The sequence below is a fragment of the Puma concolor genome, chromosome C2 (assembly GCF_028749965.1).
Source record: "Puma concolor isolate L17-30 chromosome C2, mPumCon1.1.hap2, whole genome shotgun sequence".
NCBI classification, from domain to species: domain Eukaryota; kingdom Metazoa; phylum Chordata; class Mammalia; order Carnivora; family Felidae; genus Puma; species Puma concolor.
The window spans coordinates 41,564,177-41,576,154 of NC_141675.1; the positions used below are offsets into that span (position 1 = coordinate 41,564,177).

General features: G+C 40.1%; 1 protein-coding gene across 1 annotated transcript in view; it reads right to left on the bottom strand.

Moving 5' to 3' along the window:
• The window catches only part of LOC112850001 (uncharacterized), a 41,610-nt gene extending 30,757 nt beyond the window's left edge, over positions 1–10,853 (bottom strand). Inside the window, exon 1 of the mRNA XM_086674487.1 lies at positions 10,792–10,853. The gene's annotated coding sequence lies outside the window, so the exon portion shown is untranslated. The remainder of the gene's footprint in view (positions 1–10,791) is intronic.
• Between the last annotated feature and the right edge of the window lie 1,125 nt (positions 10,854–11,978).

Consider the following 11,978-nt stretch of genomic DNA (forward strand, 5'->3'; position numbering starts at 1 on the left):
GAGCGCATCCCAAGTAGGCTCTGCACTGTCAGCACAGAAGCCTGATGCAGGGCTCGAACCCACAAACCAAGAGATCATGACCTGAGCAGAAGTCCAACACTTCACTGACTGAACCACCCAGGCGCCCCTAAAATCTTGATGTCCCGCCTCGGTGGCTCAGTTAAGCACCTACTTCAGCTCAGGTTGTGATTTCACGGTTCCTGAGTTTGAGTCCCACATTGGGTGAGTTCAAGCCCCGTTTTGGGTGAACACAAGCCCCACTTCAGGTGAGCTCTGCTTCTCCCTCTCTCTCTGCTCCTTGGGGGATTCTCTTTCTCTCTCTGCCCCTCACTCACTTGTGCCCTCTCTCCCCACCAAAAAAAAAAAAAGTCTTGATGTCCTGTTAAAAAGCATCTACAGGCTCTCAAAGGCTCCAGGATAAGATCCAAACTACTTAATCAGCACTGGAAACCGGTCACCCCCACCTGCACACTTCTGCCTTTTGATCCAGCCGGCCTTCCTCAAGCCCCAACCACACCACTAGGCCTTCATGACCTGGTGTTTTTGGACAGGTTTTTCTTTCTCCCAGACATTCTCCCTTCCCCACCTATTTTTTGATCAAGAAACTCCCTACCATGCCAATGAAACTTGACTTCCTCAGTTAGACCTTCCCTTTAACCCCACAGTCAGTTACTCTGTCTTCTGGGTCCCTACAACATTCTCTTCACATTTCCATAACGGCATGCAGAATACCATTAATGTTTGTACAACTTCCTACTCCAAGCGATGTAAAGGCAGGAATGTTCTACCTGACATCTAGTAAAGTATTTGGTATCCAGTAGGTACTCAATATTTATTTATTGAAACAATAAAGTAATTAGCTAAATGAGCAACTTAACTCTTAGTGTCATTTTCTACAGGGGTGAAGAGATTCTTTCTGGAGATTTAACTTACCAGGTATAAAATGGGAATTCTATTCTGGAGGGTCATCAGGTATTGTAACTGGTGAATTCAAACGGCATCTGTGGTTAGGAGCAGCATGAGGTACTGGATCCAAGGACTTTGTTTTATTGTCAATGTCATCCATCGGTTGATCAGTGTTTGTGAAGACCAGCCTTGGAGGAAGAGGTCATGCCCAACTGAGAAATGGAATGATGTATTATTGAAAATACTATTTTTTTCTTATTGGTTTGCTAAAACATCAGTGTACGTGATCATTGTTAAATATACTACTCTATTTCTTACAACATACACGATACATGCATATGATATACTAGGCATGAATTCACATATAAGGTAAATTGTTAGGCTGAACACAGAGTAAAAAACTATGGCTGAGTAATTATACTGTGCTTGTGATTAAAGCAATGAACTCTCAGGCTGGCGGTTCGGCTGCCCTGATACTGACTTTTATTTACATAGACAAATTCCTTCCAACATAGCAGAAATTGTTGTCCTATGATGTAGTATTGAGAGCATGCCATATGTGGAGTGAATCTGATTTTTTCCCCACGTCCTCTTTGAAAAGTGGCTGTGTCAGAGTAAATCCAAAACAAAACAACATAAATACTTAATGGTTTTAAAAGCGGTTTGCCATTCATAACTCACTTAGAGGTGATTTAGATCACTTCCCCAGTGACTCCTATTTTGACTTATTCTTCCTAAAACAACCTATGTCACTGTAATTACTGAAAGGAAGGTGTTGAGGTCACGTTTCATGTTACACCCTGTCCTTTCATTGAGATTGGAGACATTGCTCCCTGACCTCAGTGTGAGGAATGGCTTAGTTTCTCTGAAAGAACTGGTTGACTTTTAACTCCTAGAAAACATAAGTCCCATAAATGTAATATTTCTCACCTTACATCATTTGCTAGAAAACTCAGGGCCCACTTTTCAGACCTCTTCCATCAAGGAAAGCTTTTTATTACTATCACCTCTTGTGTTAGACTTTTTTCCCTACCCTTAATTTTCCTACCTCATTTTTCTCAAGTATTTTAAGTATCTTTCTTTAGACGCAACCAATATAAGTCTCCTTTAGTCCTTTCTATGCCAAATATAGGAAGATAGGAATGTTCATATTTATAAATGAATGGACATATTTACATTATCCAAATGTTAAACAATAAAAGCAATTTCCAAATGAAACAAACTGAAAGTGCTATTAAGGAAAACAGTCCTATAATTCACATTTAAAACAAGGCATAATTGGGGTGCCTGGGTGGCTCAGTTTGTCAAGTGCCTGACTACGGCTCATGATCTCGCAGTTCATGGGTTCGAGCCCCACGTCAGGCTCTGTGCTGACAGCTCAGAGCCTGGAGCCTGCTTTGGATTCTGTGTCTCCCTCTCTCTCTGTCCTCCCTGGTTCCTGCTCTGTCTCTGTCTCTGAAAAATAAGCATTCAAAAAAGAGTTTTTAACAAGGCATAATAAAGTTTGTTCACAAAAGACATGCTGATATTTTTGAAGAATTCTAATGAATACTAAAAAAATAAAATGCTTTAATGCTGTAAGATATTTATACAAATTTATAATATTGTGTATATACTACTATTATTTCATGATACATGTAACAAGTTTTATGATTTTTTTTTTGTCTCCAGTTACATTTCATACATTTTTTCATTAATCCAACAAATATTTACTGGGCACCTATTGTGTAGGCACTACTACAGACGTTGAAAATACAGTAATAAACCAGAGAAACAGTTGCCCATCATGCTGGAGATTCTAATTTAGTGCCATGAGATTAAAAACACATTAACAAATATTTCAGTTCAGGTAGCACAATTATAAAGAAACAAAGTAAACAGTTTAAGAAAAACATGGATGGCAGTCCCAGGAGGTTCAGGGAAAGCCTCTCCCAGGAGGTAACTTTGAACTATTTGAACTACAAAATGAGGTATTACACTAAAAATGTAGGAAGAGAGTTGTAGGACAACAGGAAATATGTGCAAAGGCCCTGAGGTGGCACTGAGTTCGGAATACTCAAGGGTGACAAAGAGGTCAGGTATGACTGGGACACAAGGAATGAGGAGAATGGAGGGAAGAGATGGAGACAAGCCTGATCACACCTGAAGGCTGAGGCAAAACATTTGTGATTTGTTGTAACTGCAGCTGGGAAATCTTCAGAGGACTTATATCCCTGGAGTGATGAGATCTGATTACACTTTATCTTGACGGGGCAAGAGTGGAAGTACGCAGTGAAGACGGGATGGCAGCAGTAATCCAGGTGAGCCCGATGCTGGCTTAGACAAGCAGGTAACACGGAAAGGGTGAAATGTGGTCAGAAGCAGAACCTGCAGGAGTTTCTGATGCACTAAGAGGAGTCAAGACTGGGTGTCAGTGTTGAGGCCAGGGTACCTGAGTTGATGACAATGCCATTAAGTGAACTAGAGAGGAAGATGGTAAGGAAAATGGCGGGGACTGGGGAGGGTAGGAATCAAAAGTTTAAATTAAGACATGCTTAAGAAAAGGCCAAAAGAAAATAAGTAACAGAAAATGTTGTGTATGTTTGCAAGTGTACTTATTTTTCTATTATGAAAGATGTTTTTACATCTTAAAAATATAAATGTTTTGGCTGGGGAGAGACTGACCCTCTCAGGGCTAGCCAATTCTTAGAAATAGCAAAGGGCTCTGACAGGAACATGCCTTTGATACAAGCTAACTGCCTCAGAGCTCTACCTGCTTCCTTTATCTGGCCTGTCCACCCCAAGAGATAACATTCTCTCACTTTAATCTTCCCGGGGCCAGGACCAGGTAACTAGAAGCTATTCTTTGGCTTAGAGTTTGCCAGAATTATTCAAACCAGCCATTCCTCAGTTGTTTGCCCTGCATTGCCTTGCCCTCACCCCTCCACCATGGTCCTGCCAAACCCCAATAAAGGCCATAATCTAAGGGCTGGCTCTTCTAGCTTCTTCTGCTTCTTCCTGATCACAAGTGGTGTTCCTTCTGTGGCTCTGCATTGTGTCCCATGCCTCTCATTTCTAGGGAAACTGAACCACTACTTTTCTTTCAAAGGCATTAACCTATGTTGTCAGTCATCTTTATAAATTAAGATGAACATAATCTTTTTGCTGGTGGAGCATTTGTGTCACTGTTGATGGCTGCTGACTGATCAGGGTGGCCACTGCTGAAGTTGGGGTGGCTGTGGCAATTTCTTAAGATCATCAAGTGTGACCCATCAACTGACTTTTTCTTTCACGAATGATTTCTCTGCAACATGTGATGCTGTTTGATAGCATTTTACCCACAGCAGAACTTCTTTCAAAATTAGTCATTCCTCGGGGCACCTGGGTGGCTCGGTCGGTTAAGTGTCTGGCTTCAGCTCAGGTCATGATCTCGCGGTTCGTGAATTCAACCCTGCGTCGGGCTCTGTGATGACAGCTCAGAACCTGGAGCCTGTTTCAGATTCTGTGTCTCCCTCTCTCTCTCTGACCCTCCCCTGTTCATGCTCTGTCTCTCTCTGTCTCAACAATAAACAAACATCAATAAATAAATAAATAAATAAATAAATAAATAAGTCATTCCTCTCAAATCCTGCCACTGCTTTACCAACTAAGTTTATGTAATATACTTTTTTAAGTTCATTTATTTTTTTTTTAGTAATCTAAAAATCTAAAAAAATCCAATATGGGGCTCAAACTCACGACCCTGCAACCAAACACTGTATGGTCCACTGAGCCAGCCAGGCACCCCTACATAATATATTTTTTTTTTAATTTGTTAACGTTTATTTATTTTTGAGACAAAGAGAGACAGAGCATGAATGGGGGAGGGTCAGAGAGAGAGATACAGAATCTAAAACAGGCTCCAGGCTCTGAGCTGTCAGCACAGAGCCCAACGCGGGGCTTGAACTCACGGACCGTGAGATCATGACCTGAGCCGAAGTCGGCCGCTTAACCGACTGAGCCACCCAGGCGCCCCCCAACGTAATATTTTAAATCCTCTGTCATTTCGGCAGTTTCATGGCATCTTCACCAGGAGTAGATTCCTTCTCAAGCAAAAAAGCAAAGAAGCTCATTCATAAGAAGTTAACTCATGTGTTAAAATTTTAATTCAAATATAGTAATAATTTAAATTCAAATATAATAATGTAATTCAAATACAATAATTTATTTGAATGTTAACGCAAATATAATAATTTATTTGAATGTAATTCAAATATAATAATGATTTAAAAAATGAAACATTATGAGAATTACCAAAATGTGACACAGAGACATAAAATGAGCAAATACTGTTGGGGAAATGGCACAAATAAACTTGCTCAGCAATACAGGGTTGCCACAAACCTTTAATTTGTTGGGGGGAAAAACAGTATCTGCAAACACAATAAAATGAAGTATGCCTATATATAATCCTGTTCTCCAAAAAAAATTAAGACCAAAGCACAAAACATATTTATAAGTGAACATTATGAGAATAACTCAGGGTAGGAAACTAGAAGTTGAGATGAAATTTTTAAGAGGGGGAGTGTGCAGATTTAGTTAATTCAATCAGGCAAGGAAAGTGAGGTTATCATCAAAAAAATGAATTAATAGTATTTCCAGATTTCTGAAGATGATGACAAATAACTAGAACAATACTAACCAAGGCTATAGTTTAGTGAATGCGCAGCAAGGGTCAGGTAAATGGCCAAGCAATTTGCATATTATCTCTAATTATAACATGTCTGTAAGGTACAAACTTTTATCCCAGTTTTATAGATGACAAAACAGACTCAGAGCAATGAAACAAATTAACAATGTGATTATTAAGTGATCAAGCTCACTAAAGTCAATTCCTCCTGAATCCAAAGCCTATGTTCTTTCCACTATGCCATCTTGTGGATCAGAATTTAGAATGTGGTCATTTGTGCTGTTCAAGCAAAGTGGAAAGTCACTGATGTAGAACAGGTCAAGGAAGAGCATGTGAGTGATCATTATGAACACTGAGTTGACTCAAGAATGTTGTCATGAGGTAAGCTAGTATACAGATTCTCAGTCCCGATGTTGTCCCCTAAGTATGGAACAAAGAGACCCACTAGGCATGGACCATCGCCACTCTGTCCCTTAAGCCTAAGTTACTAATACGGTGTCTCAAGAGGTATAAAAGGATTCTGCAGCACACCAAAAAGATGAAGTGTGCAACTGTTGGCCAGCCAAAGGAATTCAGGACACTGGTCCTACCCTCCAATGATAGGAATCCCTGGGACTTAGAAAAACAATCATATCCTTCTAGAACCTTCATTCCTGGACATCCCTAGGTACGTACTTTTGAGCAACTCTTGTATGTGGTACACAGAGGATATACATAAGAGTGTTCTTGACACCACTGTGCATATGAAGATAAACTGAAAACATTTTTATTGTCCATCAATGACAGACTAAATAAATTTTAGTCTTATCATGTAAATACTACACTGCAGTGGAAACAAATTAGAACCACACCCATCATCATGGATGAATCTCAAAAATATAACATTGAGCAAAAAAAGTAAGGCACTAAAGAGCATGTATGATTTTACTTTTATGTCTAAAGGCAGAAAACTAAATATGTTTTCCAGATATATACATGAAGGTAAAACTTTATAAAGAAAAGCTAGTGACATAACACAATAACCAGTCAATGCTTACCTGTGGGGGAGTGATGAGGAAAAAGGGACTCTAGTTTCCTGCTAATGTACTAAATCTTTTTTTTTTTTTTTTTTGGACACACTGGTTTTTAAAAAACTTTTTTTTCTTCCAAGATTTTATTTAAATTAAAGTTAGTTAACATATAGCATATAGTGTAGTATTGATTTCAGGAGAATTTAGTGATTCATCACTTACATATAACACCCAGGACTCATCCCAACAAGTGCCCTCCTTAATGCCCATCACCCATTTAGCACATCCCCCACCTCCCTCCCTTCCAGAAATCCTCAGTTTGTTCTCTCTAGTTAAGAGTCTCTTATGGCTTGCCTCCCTCTCTGTTTTTATCTTAGTTTATTTTTCCTTCCCTTCCCATATGTTCATCTGTTTTGTTTCTTAAATTCCACATGTGAGTGAAATCATACGGTATTTGTCTTTCTCTGACTGACTTTTTTCACTTAGCATAATACACTGTAGTTCCATCCACAGAAGGGAAATAATATAGAGCAGAAATAAATGATACAGAAACCAAAAATTACAGATCAATGAAACTAGGAGCTGTATCTTTGAGAGAAGTAACAAAATTGATAAACCCCTAGCCAGACTTACCAAAAAGAAAAGAGAAAGGACCCAAATAAATAAAATCAAGAATGCAAGAAGCGAGTTCACAACCAATACCACAGAAATACAAATCATTATAAGAGAACATTATGAGCAACAATATACCACCAAATTGGGCAATATGGAAGAAATGGATAAATTCCTAGAAACACATAAACTACGAAAACTGAACCAGGAAAAAATAGAAAATTGAATAGACCCATAATCACCCAAGAAATTGAATCAGTAATCAAAATCTCCAAACAAGTAACAGTCCAGGGCCAGAAGGCTTCCCAGGGGAATTCTACTGAACATTTATAGAAGAGTTAATACCTACTCTTCTAAAACTGTTCCAAAAAATAGAAAGGGAAGGAAAACTTACAAATCCTTCTATGAGGCCAGCATTACTTTGATTCCAAAACTAGACAAACTAGACAAAGACCCTATTAAAAAGGAGAATTACAGACCAATATCCCGGATGAGTAAGAATGCAAAAATTCTTAGCAAGATATTAGCAAATCGAATCCAACAGTACATTAAAAGAATTGTTCACATTCTTTTTTTTTTTTTTTTTTTTCAACGTTTATTTTTGGGACAGAGAGAGACAGAGCATGAACAGGGGAGGAGCAGAGACAGAGGGAGACACAGAATCGGAAACAGGTTCCAGGCTCTGAGCCATCAGCCCAGAGCCTGATGCGGGGCTCGAACTCACGGACCGCGAGATCGTGACCTGGCTAAAGTCAGATGCTTAACCGACTGCGCCACCCAGGCGCCCCCAGAATTGTTCACATTCTTAAGGACAGGGAAGATGGGTTGTTATTCTGTAAAAGATACATATATGGTTAAATACATGTTTTCAGATGTATGACTTTACTTCACATTAAACAAGAACCATTTGACAGCTACATGTTGAGAGTAATGTTTTTCTAACTAAAGGTTTGTTGTTACCTTCGAGGTTAAGTTTAGGAATTTCCAACTTCTAGGGATTCATAATGAAATTTATTAGAATAGATTTTAAGGGGCCTATTTCTATCTATCCATCCATCCCTTCATATATCCAGTAACTTACCATAATTTTAATGACCAATGAATCTAGATAAAAGTACAGATTTGAATTTTTTAAAAAAATAAGTATTATTGAGAAAAAATGCAGAATTCTGTACTCTCTTAGGTAAAAATCTGTATTTTTATCAAGAGACAGCATGTAGTTCTTATAATCAAGCATGCCTGAAATTGATAAATTTAATAGTTCTCATAAATTAACAGCTCTCAATTAAATCAGTCAGAAATTAGAATTTAAACCCGATTCAAGTAAAAACTAAACCAATCTATAAAGATGTTCTAAAAATCAAATAGTATCAATGAATTTAAACACAATAAAATATACCTGCACACTGCCTCGTATGCTGCAAATGCTCATGGTTTAACCTTCCCTCTCCTTCGAGATGCCGGTTTTTCCCCACCACCTAGTGTTCTCAATTCCTTCTTATACAATATTTCTTTCTTTTACAATCTCAGAATTTGCATACTATCTGTTATTATAACAACACGTCTCTAGTTAGCATGTTACATGAGGCAGAATAATTTCCAGTTGATATAAGCATACGTATTGTCAACATAATTGTTCCTTAACATTCAGCGGATTGTTTTCAGCCTTCTCCATCTCTCAGCAAGAGCAAAAAGTGCCATAGGTTGAAAAGGGGGTGGGGGGGGAGCTAAGATGGCAGAGTAGCAGGAGGACCCTAGACTCGCCCCAGACCTCAAGCACAGCTAGATAAATATCAAATCATTCTGAATACCCAAGAAACCAATCTAAGGACTAACAGAACAAACACATCTGGGGCACATCTGGGAGAGGCGGTATTGCCATTTCACACCCTTACCCCTCGGCACAGGTGCAGAGACACCTGCTAAGGGCAGCTAGCCGGGACACTGGCTCTTTGCTGTGCTTCACTCCAAACTCCATGCCCCTGTGCTTTGGTGGGACTGCCTTCTGGGACAAACCTGCATCAGTCCCAGAGTAATGAGACCCTCCCCCAAAGAACCAAGAACGAAGCGAGGGTCCCTGCCATGCCAAATCTCTAAAGTTTGGAATTTTAAAACTCAGTCGGCTTGCCTGGGATAGAACACAGGTGCACTGGGCTACCAGGCCGGCAGATGGCCCAGACACAGACATGGTGAAGGCAGTGATCTACGAAACGCCTGGGACACAAACAGGGGAGATTATTAGCTCTTTTGGGAAGGCTTCCCAGGCAACAGCAGGTGTGCACTCCCCTCTGTGCGGACTAGAGAGGTGGCTGGAGCCATTTTCCTTGCCGCCCCTTAGCATAAACTAACGTCAGTAAGCAGCACAGTGCCAACAATGGTGGTCTGAACTACCTACACCAAGCCCTGCCCCCTATGCTCTGCTCGTGCTGCTTTTCTCTGGCAGATGTGTCTGACAAACAGAGCAGTGGGCCCCTCCCCCGGAAGACCAATACAAGCCCTTGCATGCACCATGTCCACTGACCACAGAGTGCTGCAAAGCTTCAGCTTTAGTGGAAAGAGCAAGCGGACCAGAGAACACTTAATTAAAACCTGCCACACTCTGGCCAAGGTCCAAACACTCCCCACTGCAGGCAAGGGGAAATTCTGGAGAGGAGTGACCTAAGGGAAAGAGAAGCCAAAACACAGCAGCAGAGTGCACACTGCATACACTGGAGACACTTCCTGAAGGCACCGGGCCCTGGACAGTGTATGACCTCTGCTTCATAAAGCCATTACTCTCAGTAGCAGGAAATATAAAAGGCTTTCCTAATACATAGAAAAAGAGAGCTAGAGAAAATGCCAAGAAGGAGGTATTGATTCCAAAAGAAAAAACAGGAAGAGGTCACAGCTGGGAATCTAACTGAAACAGACATAAGTAATATGCCTGAATCAGAATTTAAAGTAACAATCATAAGGATACGAGCTGGGTTAGTAATAGCAAAGACCCCTTCTACAATGTCTCCATTTTATTGTAGCCCATTCCAGTATTATGTTTAGTGTAAAACAATGCTCCTGAAACTTTACCTGCTAGAATTATAAACAGCAGAGGTGAGGAGGAAGTTAGTGGTGACAGCAGGAGGGAAGAAGGAAGGAGACATGGAGCTGGATAGGACGAGGTTGGTGAAGTTATGGTTTGCTGCTTTTGCAAGGCAGCCCTGATGGCATAGAAGGCATCCCACAGCAAGAGAGCATCAACATGGACCCCTTGCTGCATCCAACACTGCAGCTGCTCAGTATCTTGCTTTTCAATTCCAACTTTGTCAACAGTGATGGGCTAACAAAGCTCAATGAAAACACAAACTCTCAAGCCCACACCATGGACATCTGAAACCTCAGTCACAAAACCAGAACGGTCAGTCCTTTGCAGCCGTGTATGTATTGGAAGGTGTCCTATCCACTAGGCAAAGGAGCTGCTGGATACGTCATCTTGCAATTCTTGAGGCATGAGACATGGGAACCTGCACATGCAATCTAAAATCCTGGGTCCTGCCTGTCTCCAGTGCCTTCAACTGTGAGTGGGGAGAAAAGAAAGCCAGGGGGTCACCGTCTGGACAATTCCTTCTGATTCTTACTCACCAGGAGCAGGGAAAATGGTTTCTGTAAATCTTCTGCAGCTACTACACTCCATCTTCCTCTATGGGTTTAACATGGAACTGTTAGAAGAGGATATCCTTTGAAAAGAAGATGGGATACATGGAGGAGGACAGAGGAGCTGGTGGCTGACCAACAGCCACTGCTGGCACACTTCAGATGGCGTGGACAGTGGTCCAGAGTGTGGGTTCAAGTTCCAGAGATGTCCTTAATGGGGGGTGAATCAGGCAATCTCCTTGTTGTGGGGTTATCCTATATAACACGGTGTGATCATAGTTGGATCCATGTACAGAACTCTTGTTGTAAAGATGAAAACTACCCTGTGTAGAAAGCATTTAAAACGGTGCCTGGCACAGGCAAGCCCTCAATAAAGTTTCATTATTACTATTATTTCAATAGATAATATATATAAACTAATGAAAAGACCAAGAATAAATATCTATATTCAAGAATAGCCTATAAAAAAAGCTTAGCCTTTTAACAAGTATTGAGCACCCATGCAGAAGATTTTATGCTGGGCTTCCTGCTGTCTCCACTAGCTTCTTCCTCACCTCCACTGTTTATAATTCTAGCAGGTAAAGTTTCAGGAGCATTGTTTTACACGAAGCATTAATACTGGAATGGACTAAAATAAAATGGAGACATTATGGAAGGGGTCTTTTCTATTCCTAGCTAACTGGAAGACAAAAGAGAGTGCATCTTAAGTGTCTGCAGGGTTTGCTGTTAGTTGAGTATAGCTTCGTCATGTCGTATCATTCAGATGAATGGATTTAGATAGCAACAGCAATAGACTTAAAAGAGCAGGTGATACAAAGTGTTAAAAACACCTGAAAATTAGGAAAATATAATATCCATTAAATCTTTAACACAGAGGTCTTTTTTTGCAACCCTGCAATATGAAAAATAGAGTATTTTTACTCTATGTTACTATAGTAGGCTTTACGATATAAAATGAGAGACTATTTATACAATTATGCTTGTTTATGTGAGAGCCTTGATAAAGCTCTTAGTAAATAGGAACAATACTTTTAAAGTGTTCAAATTTCATAACTCATATTTCACAGTAGGGATATAGGCTGGGTTCATATATGTTAATGTGCCAATAATCCTAAGTAAGTATGCTGTGCTTAAAAATGAATCATTTAGTAGTCTTTGCAGTAAAAGGTTAATAC